Source organism: Peromyscus maniculatus, chromosome 13 (assembly GCF_049852395.1).
Source record: "Peromyscus maniculatus bairdii isolate BWxNUB_F1_BW_parent chromosome 13, HU_Pman_BW_mat_3.1, whole genome shotgun sequence".
In the NCBI taxonomy this organism is placed as follows: domain Eukaryota; kingdom Metazoa; phylum Chordata; class Mammalia; order Rodentia; family Cricetidae; genus Peromyscus; species Peromyscus maniculatus.
The window spans coordinates 53,603,019-53,618,539 of record NC_134864.1 but is presented as its reverse complement, the minus strand read 5'-3'; the positions used below and the strand labels follow the sequence as shown (position 1 = coordinate 53,618,539).

General features: G+C 42.7%; 1 protein-coding gene across 9 annotated transcripts in view; it reads right to left on the bottom strand.

Moving 5' to 3' along the window:
* The window catches only part of Raph1 (Ras association (RalGDS/AF-6) and pleckstrin homology domains 1), an 86,728-nt gene extending 73,004 nt beyond the window's left edge, over positions 1–13,724 (bottom strand). For 2 of the 9 annotated variants that reach the window (XR_013044129.1, XM_076550273.1), the window contains exon 1: positions 13,529–13,722. The gene's annotated coding sequence lies outside the window, so the exon portion shown is untranslated. Of the gene's footprint in view, positions 1–13,528 lie in introns of all 9 variants that reach the window. The other 7 variants (XM_076550275.1, XM_076550277.1, XM_076550276.1 and 4 more) reach the window with 7 other exon arrangements.
* Positions 13,725–15,521: the final 1,797 nt, after the last annotated feature.

Below are 15,521 nucleotides of genomic sequence, written 5' to 3'. Positions count from 1 at the left end.
GAAATAACAGTAACAAATCCAATAAACATTTTATCCAACTATATTAATAATCACCATGAAATACGATGGTATATATATATGTGTGTGTGTATATATATATATATATATATTTATTTATTAAAAGATAAGATACTGACAGAATAATAAAAAATAAAACAACCTAGAGTTTGAGGGTGTAGCTCAATGGTAGAGCATTTGCCTCCAAGGAAAAGTATTCAGGTTCAATTCCTAGCAATTAAAAAACAAAACAACAAATCCCTATGGCCTAGAAGAAACACACGTTAAATGTAAAGTTAGACATACAGATATCGAGGAAAGTACATATAAAATACTACCTTAAAGAAACTGAATCGGGCTGGAAAAATGAGAGCTCAGCAGTTAAGACCACTGGCTGCTTTTGTAGGACCCGGGTTCAATTTTGAGCAACCACATGGTGGCTCACAACAGTCTATAATTTCAGTTCCAGGGGATCTGACCCCCTCTGCTGGCCTCCATGGCCACCAAGCATGCAAGTGGTATACAGACACACATGTAGGCAAAACACTAATACACATAAAATAAAATCTAAGAGAAGCCGAATCAATAATCAATAACCTTCCAAAGCAGAAAACACAAGGTTCAGATAGGTTCACTGGTGAATTCTAGTAAATATTTAGGAAAGAAATTGCTTAAATTCTCTATAATCTCTTCTAGAACATACAAGTAGAGAACACTTTCCAGCTCTTCCTATTAGGCTAGCATAACCCTAATGCCAAAACCAGACATGAGAAAATAGCATAGAAATTATTTATGAAAATATCTTCAACAAAAATTAACCAAAAGAATTATATACTGGGACCAAGTGAGATTTATCCCAAGTACGCAATGCCAACTCAACATCTGAAAATCAATTAGTGTAATCCATTACAACAATGGACCACCAAGAAACACTGCATGATCATATCAAGTGATGTAAAAAGGTGGCATATCCAAGACTCATTCATGATAAAGTCTCTTTGTAAGCTGGAAAGAGGAGGAACCCAATTTGATAAATATATAAAACAAACCCCGAATAAATATCACCCTTCATGGTTGTTATCAAGATGTTACTTCTTGGCTTCACTTATGGAGGCAACAGAATCCCCATGAAAAGTCTACCAAGTTATTTTATTGATATTGGCAACCAAATGTGTCCAACTCAAGGACTGCACTGTGCTGAGGATAGTTTTGAATGTGGGGCCAACACAAGAATACATATGTACTTAAAATACTGTGAGAACTTTTTGCATTTTTTTTTTTTTTGTAAATCAACTGCACAGTTCAAGAGTGAACTTTGTAGATGACAACACCATGTCCCTATATCGAAAAGTTGGGTGTTCCAGTGAATGGCAAAAGATCCATAATAGTTAACACAATACTGAAGGAAATGAACAAAATCAGACAATCGATACTATATTCAACCTCAAGACCTCTATACATACTACAATAATCAAGACAGTGAGGTATTGGCAAAAGAACAGTCAAGTGGACAGAGAAACAGAACAGGAAGTCCAGAAACAGACTCACACAAATATAGACAGCTGAGCCAGGCACAGCACTGGGGAGGCAGAGCCAGGCGGATCTCTGTGAGTTCGAGGTCAGCCTGGTCTACCAAGCAAGATCCAGGACAGGCACCAAAACTACACATAGAAACCCTGTCTCAAAAAAAAAATAAATAAATAAAAATAAAAATATACACAGAGACAGCTGATATTTGACAAAGGAGTAAAGACAATTCAGTGGAGGAAAAACATTATTTTCAACAAATTTTTCTGGAACAAATGATCATTCATATGTAAAATAAATCTAGACCTAGACCTACACATTTCACAAAAATTAAATAAAATTAGATTACAGAGCTAAATGTAAAAGGTTAAAAAAACCCCACCTCTATAACTCTTACAAGGTAATAGAAGAAAATTTGGAATACATTGGGTTTAGCACTGGTGAATAATTAAAAAGTTAAACTTCTTTATGAAAGACATTGTCAAAGCAATAGGCCTTCCAAAACAGAAAGTACAAGGTCTAAATGTATTCACTGGTGAATTTTAGCAAGTATTTAGGTAAGAAATGACTTCAATTCTCTATAAATTCTTCTTCCAGAAGAATAGTCAGTGGAGTTAGGTGTGGTAGCCTACATCTGTAATCTAGTACTCAGGAGGCTGAGGCAAGAGGTTGGTGATGTGACCAGCTTACTTTACACAGAGACTGTCTCAAAAACAAAAACAATCCCCCCCCCACAAAAGTACCTCAAACAAAAAAACTCACCTAACTTCTAACTTCAGATTAAAAAGAAAAATTAATTCACCTATATGTTGTAATATTTTAAATCTGAAATCTTTTTCAATATATACAAGTAAGAAAATGAAGGGTTTAGGACTGGATTGTTAGGTCAGTTGGTAAGAGCACTTGTCCTTCCAAAGGACCCAGGTTCAATTCCCTGAACCTATTCATTGGCTCCCAAGGATTTGTAACTTCAGTCCTAAGGGATCTGACACCCTCTTCTGACCTCCATGGGTACCAGACAAGTATGTGGTACACATGCATGCATGCATGCATGCAGGCAAAATACTCATACACATAAAATAATAAAATAAATTACCCCCCCTCCCCAAACGAACAGTTTTGTAAAAAAAAAAAAAAAAAAAAAAAAAAGCGTGCTGGGTGTGGGTGGTGTACACCTTCTCAGCATTCAGGAGGCAGAGGTAGGCAGATCAATGTGAGTTGGAGTTGCTATGTAGACCATACTGGAACATAGCAAGTTCCAGGCCGGCCAGGGTTACATAGTGAGACATTGTCTAAAAAAAGTAAAGAGATGTAAGAATATACATTTAGCATTTTCAGAATAAGTAATTTCTACTCTAACATCATAAGCACTCAACAAATATTTGAAACTAAAAACCAACCAGACAAAACTAAAACAAAAGAAAACAATTTTAACTTTTTAAAATAAACACAAGTATAGCTCAATACTATAATTTCCTATTTTACCAAGAATTAAATATGTTCTCCCAGAAAGCTTACAGAAAATAAAAACAGGCATGGGTTCTGTTAGCCAAATAATCATCTCAATTACATACACAAATGTTACAGCGCAGGGCTTAATATATTTTAGATACTTCTCCAATCAGTCCTACTGCCAGGACAGCTAACATTTCTCTACAGCAAACTCCTCTGCCCCCTATTAATAAATATAGGCAATGCTTTTATTCAAAACTCTTCTGAAAGTTTCCATTTGTAGGGGCCACTGATACGGCTCAGTGGGTCAAGACACTTGGTGTTAAGCCTCACCATTTGAAGTCTATCTATGGGACCAACATGGTAGGAGAAAACTGACTCCTTGAAGTGGTCCTCTGACCTTTCTATGCATGGGCCATGACATCAGCATGCGTACACACGTACACACACACACACACACACTTTAAAAGTTTTAATTTGTGACTGAAACTGCTTCTTGATAAACATTTACAATACAATTTTCCTAAGTAAAAAAATACTATAGAAATCTAAAAAAAAAATATACTTATCCAGGTGACAGCATGGTAAATCAGAGGTTGGAAGGATATGGGAGAACATTCTAGTAGGCATTTCTCATCATTTGGAAAGCTACTGGAGATTATCTATAACAGTGGTTCTCAACTTTCCTAATTCTGCAGCCCTTTAAGACAGTTCCTCATGTTGTGGTGACCCCAAGCATAAAATTATTTCATTGCTACTTCATAACTGTAATTTTACTACTGTTATGAATTGTAATGCAAATATCTCATATGCAGGATATCTGATATATGATCCTTGAGGGGGTTGTGACACACAGGTTGAGTGAGAATCACTGATCTATGATGCTCCAAAGATACCACTTGTAAATGTCCAACTTAGAGACAAGCACCAAAGGAAACATTAAATGTCATCCGAACCCTCCCAAACCAGAGCTACATAGCAAGACTTCAGCTTTAAAAAAAAAAAAAAAGCCCGCTGATCACATCTTTGATCAGGTACATTTTGGAGGCTTAGGTGTGAGGATTTTGAGTTCAAATAGGACTGAGTAGAGTAAGACACTGTCTAAAACCAACCAACCCACATTTTTTTTTTTTGGGGGGGGGGGGTTCGAGACAAGGTTTCTCTGTGTAGCTTTGAGCCTTTCCTGGAACTCGCTTTGGAGACCAGGCTGGCCTAGAACTCACAGAGATCCGCCTGCCTCTGCCTCCCGAGTGCTGGGATTAAAGGCGTGCGCCACCACCGCCCGGCCAACCAATCCACATTTTAAAACAACGTAAGTATATAAATCAAAAAGTACAGAAGAGCAACCGGAGTGTTTCAAATGTATCTAATTATATGTATATGAGTGTTTTAGTTAATCACATGCATTCCTGTTGTCCACGGAGGTCAGAAGAGGGCATCAGATCCCCCAGAACTGGAGTTATGGATGGTTCTGAGCCACCATGTGGGTGCTGGGAATCAACCCAGGGTCCTCTGCAAAAACAAGTGTTTCTAATTACTGAGCCATCTCTCCAACCCAGAAACCTAAAGGTTTATGAACATGTGGGTGCACTGAAACATGCCTGGGAATACAAATTATCGGGGGGAGGAGTTTCATCACACATCTCTTTAAACATAATTATTTGAAGAAAAATACAAACTGGTTATTACTAGTGGTAGGTAGTACTTTATACTTTATATCATGGTTTATACTTGAATTTTAAAATATATTTATTTTTAAATGAAATATAAAATGTAGAAAAGATAAGATATAAATATGCTCAGGAAAGCAAAACAGTTTCAATAAAAGAAGCAAAACTAAACTGTGCTCCCATGAACCATGCAAACACAAACACACATGTATCAGAAAGCGTTAACTGGTAGTCATTTCTGAGTAATAAGACTGTTTTGTGTTCTTCTTTGTACATTAGATGTGTTAATATTAGTATAAGAAATAAAGAAAGCAAACCATAAAATGTAAACTAGTAAACTTGTACGTTCCAATTAAACTTGTAAAACTACTGTTTTTCAGATTCTAAAAAGCTCAGGGCTAGCAAAATGACTTAGGGCATAAAAGCATTTGCCACTGAGCCCAATGACCTGAGCTAGTTCCCCATGCTCATATGGTGGAGGGAGAGAACGGACTCCCAAAGTTGTCCTGACACTGCACCCCCCAATAAATAAATAAATAAATAAATTTAATTTTAAAATTCTTAAAAAGATTAGACCATGTTCATTGTCCTAGTTAGGACTCTACTGCTGTGAAAAATACCATGACCAGAACACCTTGGGGAGGAAAGGGGTTCTTTCACCTGATGGAGAAAAGTCCCTCCCAGCAAAGAGTCATGGAAGGAACCTAGAGGAAGGAACTGAAGCAGAAGCCTTGGAGGAATACTGCTTATTGGTTTGTCTGCCCTAGTTTGTTTTGTTTGCTTTCTTATACACCCAGGATCACATGCCCAGGGGTGGCGTCCTCCTGCCGGGAGGTTAGGCCTTCCCACATCAATCATTAATCAAGAAAATGGCCCACTGACTTGCCTACAAGCAGTGTTCCTTTCCTAGATAAGGCTGGTTTTATGTCAAGTTGACAAAAAAGGAACCAGGACATTAACATAGTCTGTCTAAATTAGTATCCAAAACCACACAAGCCAAAAGAATTTATACAGCTTTAAACTTCTAATTTTAAATGTTTAGGCAACCACTGAGCTAAATCCCCAGCCCTGGGAACATCTTCAGTTTTACATTTCTGAAGACAGTTTAAGTTTCTATTTCTAGCACTGTGGCATCAGAATAGATAATAGTCCCTTCCTCTATCCATCAGATAAAGTTATCACTTGGAAAATTTTCATACCAAATCTTAATTTATATTGTAAAAAGAAAGTATGTGGTAAAGGATGATTCGAGTATAGGAAGTAGGGCTGCATACAATATTTATGTAACAGTGTAATAAAATGTTACATATGAGAAATATTGAACACTACTGAGAAATTAGGGACCTAAACAGACAGATGCATAATATCAATGTATTAGAAAATGCAGTATTTTGTAAGTTCTCCCAAACTAAACTAGGAAGTTGATGCTATTACAACCAACATCAAAAGAAAACCGTTTTCTTAAAAACAGAAATTAACAAGACAGAGGTAGGAATGTAGCTCAGTGGTTCAACTCCTGGCATCACAAAAACAAATTAATAAACCAAACAAGATGATTCTAAAATTCACATGATGAAAAATGACTTTGAATCATCAAAACAATCATGAAGAGACTGAAGGACTTACTCTACCTGATTTCAAACTAATTATATTTAAAATAATTAATATTGGCAGAAGGACAGGGAATTATTACATCAATGTAACAGACAGAATTAACCTACACTTATATAATCAAATGATTTTTCAAAACAAGGAGGTCAAGGCAGGTAAAGAGGAAAGTATTTTTTGGGGAAAAAAAAAACTTCAAACAATTAGACATGAAGGAGGGAGGAAAGTTTCAATTTCTACATCGTACCATAATAAAAATTTATTTCAAAATAGATCACAGCCTGCAGTGCAAGAACTGAAGTTATAAAGCTTACACAAGAGAAAATATAGGAATATATCTTTTCTACTTGGAAACAGCAATTTATTAGGGACACAGAAAACACCTACAGTCCTAAGAGGGAAAACTAACAATCTTGATGAAGTCCACTATTAAAACTATTTTAAAAAGGTAAGCTGGTGTTACGACACACACTGTTAATCTTGGTACTCAGGAGGCCGAGGCCAAAGGACTGCCATGAATATGAAGCCATCTTGGGATACATGACAAGCCCTGTCATTAAAATGAATAAATAAAAGCAGGCAAGCACCAAATTAAGAGAAAATATATCTGGATAAATAACTTGTATTTAGTACACAAAGAACTGTTACAAGCCTAAAAACAAAAGACTGAATTTTAAAATTAAGCAAGTCTTACAAAGTTATATCCCAAATGACTAGTAAGAATATGAAAAGTTGCTGGGCAGTGGTAGAGCACGCCTTTAATCCCAGCACTTGGGAGGCAGAGCCAGGTGGATCTCTGTGAGTTCGAGCCCAGCCTGGTATATGGAGCGAGATCCAGAAAGCTACACAGAGAAACCTTGTCTCGAAAATAAATTTAAATATATATATATGAAAAGTTGGGACTGGAGAAATGGCCCTGTGTACTATTCTTACAGATGACCCAAGCTCAGTTCCTAGCACCATATCAAACAGCTTAAAACTACCTAGAAGAGCACTTGTATTTGCAGAGAATCCAGGTTCAGTTCCTAGCACCCACATGGTGATTCACAACCATGTGTAATTCCAATTCCAGGGGATTCAATGCCCTCTTCGGACTTCCGTGGGCACCAAGCACACATGTGATACACAGACATACATGCAGGCAAAAACACTCATACACATAAAAAGATGTAAAGAAATATAGAAATAAAATTTTAAGTGCCTATTAAAGAACAGAGATATAGCTCAGTGGGAGAGCCCTTGCCTGGTTTGTGAATGGCCCTGGATTCCTTCCCCAGCAATGTATCCAGTTAGTATTTAATTTAGTATTTTGGTGTTGTTTGATAGACTTGAAATTTTTTTTTTTTTTTTGGCCAGGTCTAGGCCTGTGATCAGGATGTAGTTCTCAGGTCCTTCTCCAGCACACCTGCCTGCCATCATGCTCTCTTCCATGACAATAATGGACTAAGACTCTGAAACTGCAAGCAATTAGATGCTTGCTTTTTTAAGAGTTGCCTTGGTCATGGTTTCTCTTCACAAGATTAGAACCGTGACTAAGACAGAAGGTGTTACTAGGACTGGGGTACTGCTTTGATGGGCCTGACCACGCTGTCTGCTGGAGGAATGTGGAAGACTGGGGGACTTTGGACTGGAAAAGCAGCTGGATACTTAGCTGGGGTCTAATGGGTCATCGTAGCAGGAGCATGGAAGACAGTGCTGAGAGCCATTTGACCATGGAGGCCCAACTCAAGCCATTTCAGAGAAGAATATTAGTAAGCAGCCTAGAGAACATTCTCGCGATATTTTGGCAAAGATTTATAGCTGGTTTTTGCCTTGTCCTAAAAAAAATCTGCCTGAAGTTAAATTGAAGAGTTTGGGATTAATGACACTGGCAGGGATTTCAAGGCAAGGGACAGTAATTGACTGGTGTCCTGTGGTTATTAGTAATCACTCTTATGCCGATCTATAATGAAAAGGAACAAGCTGGACGAAGAGAAATACAAAATGTACAGTTTGAGGAGAAAAGGTATGCCAGTAAGTGTAATGGAGCTTAAGTCCAGTGGTCAAGGAGATAAAAAGTTGAGAGAAAAACCTGCTGCTAAACGAAATTAAAGGAGTGGTGACCTCAGGGCAAGACCCTACCCAGCTAAGCTTCCAACTTGTGAAAAGGATTTAAAGAAAGCTTAAGCAGCGAAGGAAACCATCAGCAACAGAAAGCTGATGCAAATGTTCCTGAAGAGGGGGGCCAGGTTCCAGCCTCATCAAGCAGCAGAACTTGGTGGCTTCGCCTTACGGTTCTGCCTTTAGAGGCAAGGATAGGAGAAAGGGGCTGTAGAATCTCCTTCCTCAGCTAAGTCACTGAGGCCGGGAGTGCGTCAGGGTTGTGCCTATATGGAAGCCCAGAAAGGCCATTGCTTGAAGCTGTGAAGGTGAAGCCTGGATTGTGTTGGAGACCCCACGATGTTGGAGATGCCAGAGCCTTGAGAAACCTGCTAAGAAGAGGTGCAGACTGAGTGTGCTGCAGTCCACAAAGGAACTGGAGATCTGCAGAGCCCTTTGATTAGACATGAAAATACAGAATCTGAAGTCTGCCCGCTGATTTTGGTCTTGCTTTGGTCCAGTATTTCCTCACTATTCTCCCTTTCCTCCCTTTTGGAATGGTAATGTATATCCTGTGCCATTGTATGTTGGAAGTATGTGATCTTCATTTTGATTTTGTTTTACAGGGGGTTACAGATTATCTTAGAAGAAACTTTGAACTTTTAAACAGTGTTGAGACTGTGGCAGACTATGGGGACTTCTTATGTTGGACTGAATGCATTTTTGCATTATGGTATGGCTATTAGCTTACGGGAACCAGAAAGGCAATGTGATGGTTTGAATAGGAAGAAATGCACCCATAGGCTCACGTATTTTGAAGGCTTAATCACTAGGAGTGAAACTGTTTGGAAGGGTTAGGAGGTGTGGCCTTGTTGGAGGGAATGTGTCATTGGGGGTGGGCTTTGAGTTTTTAAAAGCCCATGGCAGGCCCAGCATCTCTCTGTCTGCTGCCCGTGGATCAGGAAGTAGCTCTCAGCTCCTTCTCCAGCACCGTGTCTGCCTGCATGCCACCAGCTCCCTGCCATGATGATAATGGAATAAGCCTCTGAAACTGTAAGCCAGCCCCTAATTAAATGTTTTCTTTTGTAAGAGTTGCCTTGGTCATGGTGTCTCTTCTCAGCACTACAACAGTGCTTAACACACAAGGCAAAATAAGAAACACACTGAGCTATAAAAACATTTATGATATATTACCAGAACTTACTGTTAAATGTTCATTGTTGTCTTTAACAGGCAATGACTTTAACAGCATGAGTACACCCCCCCATAGAAATGTCTGATTTTGGCTTATTTAACTGAACAGAGTAAACTAGCCGCAGTGATAGTTCACTGAGGCAATTTTATATGAATGAACAGTACACAAGACGGAAGTTTTAAAAAGTCTCTCGTCTATTTAGTTACCTATCAATTGTTCATTTAAAACTCACAAGGAAACACAGAGATAGTAAGGTAAGCTTGAGTCTATAGAACATCTGGGTCTCTAATGTGTTAAAATTTAAATAACCATGCTAAAGTGATGAGCTTCAGTCAGCCTGAACTATACAATGAGTTCTAGTCCAGCCTGGGCTACATTGTAAGATTCTGGGTAAAAAGAAAAGCCCCACAACAATAAAGCAGTGACTGCGCTGATAGAATGTAGCCAGAGTAGTCAAAAGCATAGAGAAGAAGAAAAAAAGGCGCTACTAGAAGCTGCAGTGGGAGATCTGAAGTTACTGTTTAACAGGTAGAATTTCACTTTGGGATTGTGAAAAGGCTCTGGAAATGGACAGTTTAACAGTTACACAACAGGGTGAACTTTTTCCCCTTCTGCAGAAAGGGTTTCTCTGTATAGCCCTGGCTGGCCTGGAACTAGCTCTGGCCTGGACCTCAAGAGATCTGCCTGCCTCTGCCTCCAGAGTACTGGGATTAAAGTCGTGAGCCACCACTGCCCAGCAACGAGAACATATTTCATGTCACTGAAAGTTAACTACCTAATGCCTAAAATGGCCAAGGTTGTACAAAGACTTTAACACACATTAAAAAGGGGGGAAATGTGTTAGTTGACCACATGGAAGCACAGGAAGGTGGTAAGAATACAAGAATGAGGCGCCTGGTTTGAAAGCTCTGTTTCCTTCACAGCTTTGGGAAAGTAACTCACTATGGCGGCTTGTTTTCTCAGTTAACAGACCTCCTTCATAGAGGCACGGTGAGGAGCCCAACAATACATAAAGTGTTGAAAATGGTGCATATTACATAGTAACCATTTTTGTTATTGTAATTTTAAACATTTTTGTGAGGCGGGGCTTCGGTATGTAGCCTCATCTAGCCTTACTCCTCCTGCCTTAGCTGCTCATGGGCTCCGATTTCAAAGCACGCCACCACTCCTGACTTCAAACATTGCAAATTAGACTCGGGGTTCTGGGGTGGTAGGTATCAAACCCAGGTCCGTCCATACATATGTCCAGTAACTGCTTGCCCACTGAGTTTTATCTCCAAACTGTTCAATGAACTTTAGGTCAAATGTCTCAAGACCCTTAGAAACTCTTCATCAAAATTAAATTAGTCCTTTTGTTTTGTTTTGAGGCAGGCAGTCTCATAAGGTAGACTGTCCTCAAACTCTGTATCTCCTACCTGGGCCCCTCAAAGCTCATGTACCAATCCTCGCTCCTCAAAAATTTTAAGGTCAGTAAGAAATAAGATGAAAACCAGTAATCTACTCCAAGCTCCTCCTTTAACAGGTAAAGAAATTAAGAACTCAATAGTTAGCCTGAGGTTATGTATCTTACTCCATTAGTATTCCTTTTCTTAGAGAAATAGTTTTGGATAATACCAATGCTTCCTGACTTCCAAACCAAAGCAAACGTATATCCCAGAATCTGCTGTCCTTGTTCCTAGTCCATTAAGCATTTATTTATTTGGAGAGAGCCAAAACCCAGCAAAACCAAACCAAAAAAAAAAAAAAAAAAAAAAAAAAAAACCAATACAATTATCCTCACAGCTAGCAGTCAAAAACACCTGGCCAGAAAACAAAGTGTTAAAAATTGTGAAAACATTCTCAAAAGATGCCACCCCACTACTGTCAGCCAGACACTAACTGAATAATCATAGTGAGGCCTGAAGAGTCTGTCTGTGTGGACTACTAAATACTCAGCACAAAGAATCGGCTACACATAGTTCTTTATTAAAATCAAACAGGAGTAGCAATCCAAATACCACAAAACGTCTGGTGAAAAAAAAAATCATCTATGAAGCTTTGGAGACATTTTTGGACTTATTTCAACAGGGCTGTCCATAACTGGTGTCTGGAAATTAGTTCAACCCCACAAAAAGAAAAATAACAGATAATTTGAAGAGCAAACCCAACAAGCATGTCCTTATTTTACCGCTTCTCCAAGGTTCTTCCTAGAGAATTCAGATTGGGGGGGGGGGGGGGCGCTGGTCTGTTGGTTTTTCAGACAGGGTCTCATTCTGTGCCTCAGGTTGACCTGGACCGCACTGCAATCCCCTGCCTCAGCCTCCTGAGTTCGGAAACTACAGGCATGATCCACCACGTCTGGCTCCTGAACCCAGCTCTAAAGGGATAATCACCACCTACACGTGGAATGTCTTTCTCTCCCAATCTACAGTTGAAATCCCACCAGTCCTGTTGAAATCGAAATGCATGATGTACATGTATGTTAATATGATAAAAACCCATTATTATGCAAAATTAATATGTGCTGATAAGGTATTTTTAAAAGAAATATGATCCAACCATTTAAAAGGCTCCACCTATGTATTGGCAGCTTCCGTTGATTCCCCCCACTGACCTCAGTGTAGAATTAACCTTTTCTTCTCTGCCTTACGCTAATGCCTCTACAACGCACTGTTACCAATATTCACTTCTGACCCACCCTCTCACAAGACCAACACCTGACACCCCACCCCCCAGCAGTAGGAAAAGGGAATTAACATGCATTGGGCATCTCACAGACAGGCAAGGGGCTACCAACTGTGCATACATTATCTCATTCAACCTTCCCGACAACAGGCTGGGAAGGTAAACAGGTGGTGTACTGCTGTTCACCTGTAGGGAACTACTGCAGAGTTAATGGCCTGCTTAGCCACCATGGCGTTGCTAGCCTATTCCAGTGCACGGAACGTTGGTTTACTCTGTTCCAACGCGCCAATGTTTCCGCCACTCAGTGTTGTGGGGGGTGTTCGTTTTCTGTCTCCCACTGTACCTGAGGGGGTCCCCGCAATTGTTTGCAGACTTCAATATTCTCTCGAACACAATGTCACCCTCTAATAATGAAATCACGCCTCACCCCTAGCCTGCTACCTTTACAGTTCCTTGACCGAGGACTTTACCGACTTGGGCGGCTCTCCACTTGTCCACGAGAAATGCTGCAGGCAGCATCCACCCCAAACCGTCCTTCCCACAGAATGTATGAAATGCAACAACACACAGGAAACATACAACTCTTAGATCGTTCTCCAAAAAGCTCTTATTTCACATCTTGATGTCTACGTAAGGATCAAGCAGTCTCCAAGTCACACAGTGGGGCCGTCCGAGGACAATGTCGGAATAGGAAAAGGCTATCTATCCTGCAGGCGTCTTAAAACGAAGGCATCCTACCGATACCATTAGGCAGCCTCCTCCCTTTCTGCCGTCCTCCACTGAATTACCGTTTGGATTTCCGGCGGGAATGGGAAAGGGGCTAAGAAGCACTGGAGCGATTTCTTCGCCGGCTTAATTAGAAGACACAGAAGGCGCCCCGCCTTTCTAAATCTCTGCATCGAACTCATCTACGAAGGCGGGCAGGGCACGGAAGCTAGAACAAATCCCGCACCGAGCCACCGGTTTCTGCGGCTACCCGGGGGGCCAGTCCCTCTCCACCCCGCGCGCGGTCCCCAGGCACCAGCGCCCAGCGCGGAGTAAGAAGCCCCGCCGCACCTCCCCAGGCGCCCCCCGCTCTCATTGTCTGCACGGTGCAGCTCCGGGGGGACACGGGAGGGACAGCCCAGGCCCCGCCGAACCCCCCCTACCCAACGCAGGCCGCCAGGCTGGGCGCAGCCGGAACGCGGAGAAGCCCGGCAGCGACCCCGCCCCGGGCTGCAGCCGTCCGCACTCGCCCGGAGGGCCACGCCGGGCGCCGGGGAAAATGGAGGCGGCAGCACCTCCGGGGCACCCGGATCCCTTGCTTTTCCCCGACCTCGAGGACCCAGGCACTCACCGTGGCAGCCCCTCGGCCCTCCCGGGGGCCCCCCGCGCGAGGCAGCAGCTGCTCGCACCTTCCTCCTCCTCCCGCCGCCGCCGCCGCCGCCTCGCCGGGCGCGACGCTCCTCTCCCGAACGCGGCGAGCGCCCGCAGCTCCCGCGGCGCGCGCTCCGGCTCCGACTGACGGACTGACGACCAGCCGAGCCCCAGAGCGGGCGTCGGCGGGGACTGGGCGGGGCGGCCGCAGCGGCGGCGGCTCCAGCGGCTCGCCCCCCCCCACTCCCCTCCACCCCTCTCCCGGGCGCGGATCACAGAGCCCGCGCGTCCGGCCCCGGCACACAGGGCGGGGCTGAGCGGGCCGTGCGGCCCAAGGGCGGACCGGCTCGCGCCCCCGCCGCGCGCTCCGCGGGCGCGCGGCCACCGGCTCACTTCCGGCGGCGCGCGCCTCTCCGGCCGCGCGCGCACGGGGGGTCCCCCCTGGCCAGCCGTCCCCACCACCCTACCCCACCGCCGCCGCCGCCTCCTCCTCCACCACCGGCCGCCCCGCAGGCGCCGGGGCCGCACCCAGCCGCGGTCGTCCTCCGCGCCCCGCCTTTCCTGCGCGCGTCCCCGCGAGCCGCCTCCAGGAACCAGTGAATCAGAGAATGAATGAGCCGGGAGGAAAATCCCGCCGCGGTCCCGCCCTCCGTGGCCCTTTCCCGGGAAGCCCGGCTCCATGGCTCCCGTCCGAGGGTCTTGGGAGACCGAGGGGACGACGAGCAGAGCGGTCCCCGGCTGTGCGCCTTTGCCTGCGGTCCACGGACTCAAGTCTCCTGCAACCACCCCCGGGCTGCCCCAGGCAACCCCGGACCATTGTGAAAATGTAGGAGCACGGCTTTAGGGACTCTGATTTTAGCCCTAAACGCTGCAGTTTCGGGCAATGTATGGGGAGCTTTCAGGATTCAGGCATCCCACTCATCTCCACCTTTTCCCGTCGAAGCCTGTTCATCTACGTCCCCGGTTTCTGTTCTCCCTATTGAAATTGTTCGCAGTACAGTACGGGTGTTGGCGTCTTTCCTTAGCCTTGAGCTGTATCCCCGAGTATTACGCTTAAATACTGAGTTTATGATTCCAGGCTCCAAATTACTCGGATACTGCTTATTTTAATGCAGGTTCGACTTAGGCAGACTTAGATTGCTTTCGATTTACGTCCTTATTATGACCTTCATGTAAAGTTGATCAAAGGAAAGAAAAAAATAGTATTAAATTACCTTTGCTTGGCTATATACTTTGTTAGCATTAAATTGAACTATGGTCTGGAATTGGCTGCGTTGAATGTTCAGCGTTATTTTTTCGTGTCTTCTTGTCTGCTCTGTAATAGTTTCTGTATTTTGAATTTTCACCAAAAAAAAAAAAAAAAGAACATGTGTTTCTGAAACTCTGGCTCTCTTTCTAAGAATGAGTGTTCATTTCTCTATTCTAGGACCAAATCCTAGTCTGATTAATTGCGTTCTACTTCCTGATATTCTTGAGGATTTTCAAGTGGTTTCCGTCTTTTGGACATACAATCTTTCCTGACCTGGTGCACAATCTGTTCCAAACTGGTATTTAGAACTGTACAATACAATTATTTGGCTGCTTCACACTTGAGATACCTGTACTTTGGAAATACATGCAATTTGTATTTTAAGTTTAGTAGGCACTTCAATAATCTGGTGTAAAAAAACACCATCTCATAAACTAAAAATAGTGAATGTAACCAATTCCCATGACCTCTCTTCATCATTTGTTACCTGCAGTTATTTCAGTATGCTATGTTCTTCCCTTGATGAATATCATACAGTTTATTCATCCTTATACGCCCCCCCCCCCACACACACATTATCTACTGGAGACCTTTGTATAAATGACAAACGCTTCAAAATTTTTAATCAATAATTCATATACCAGCCTGGTCTACAGAGTGAGCTCCAGGACAGCCAGGGCTACACAGTGAAACCTTGTCTCAAAAAACAAGATAAAGCAAAACA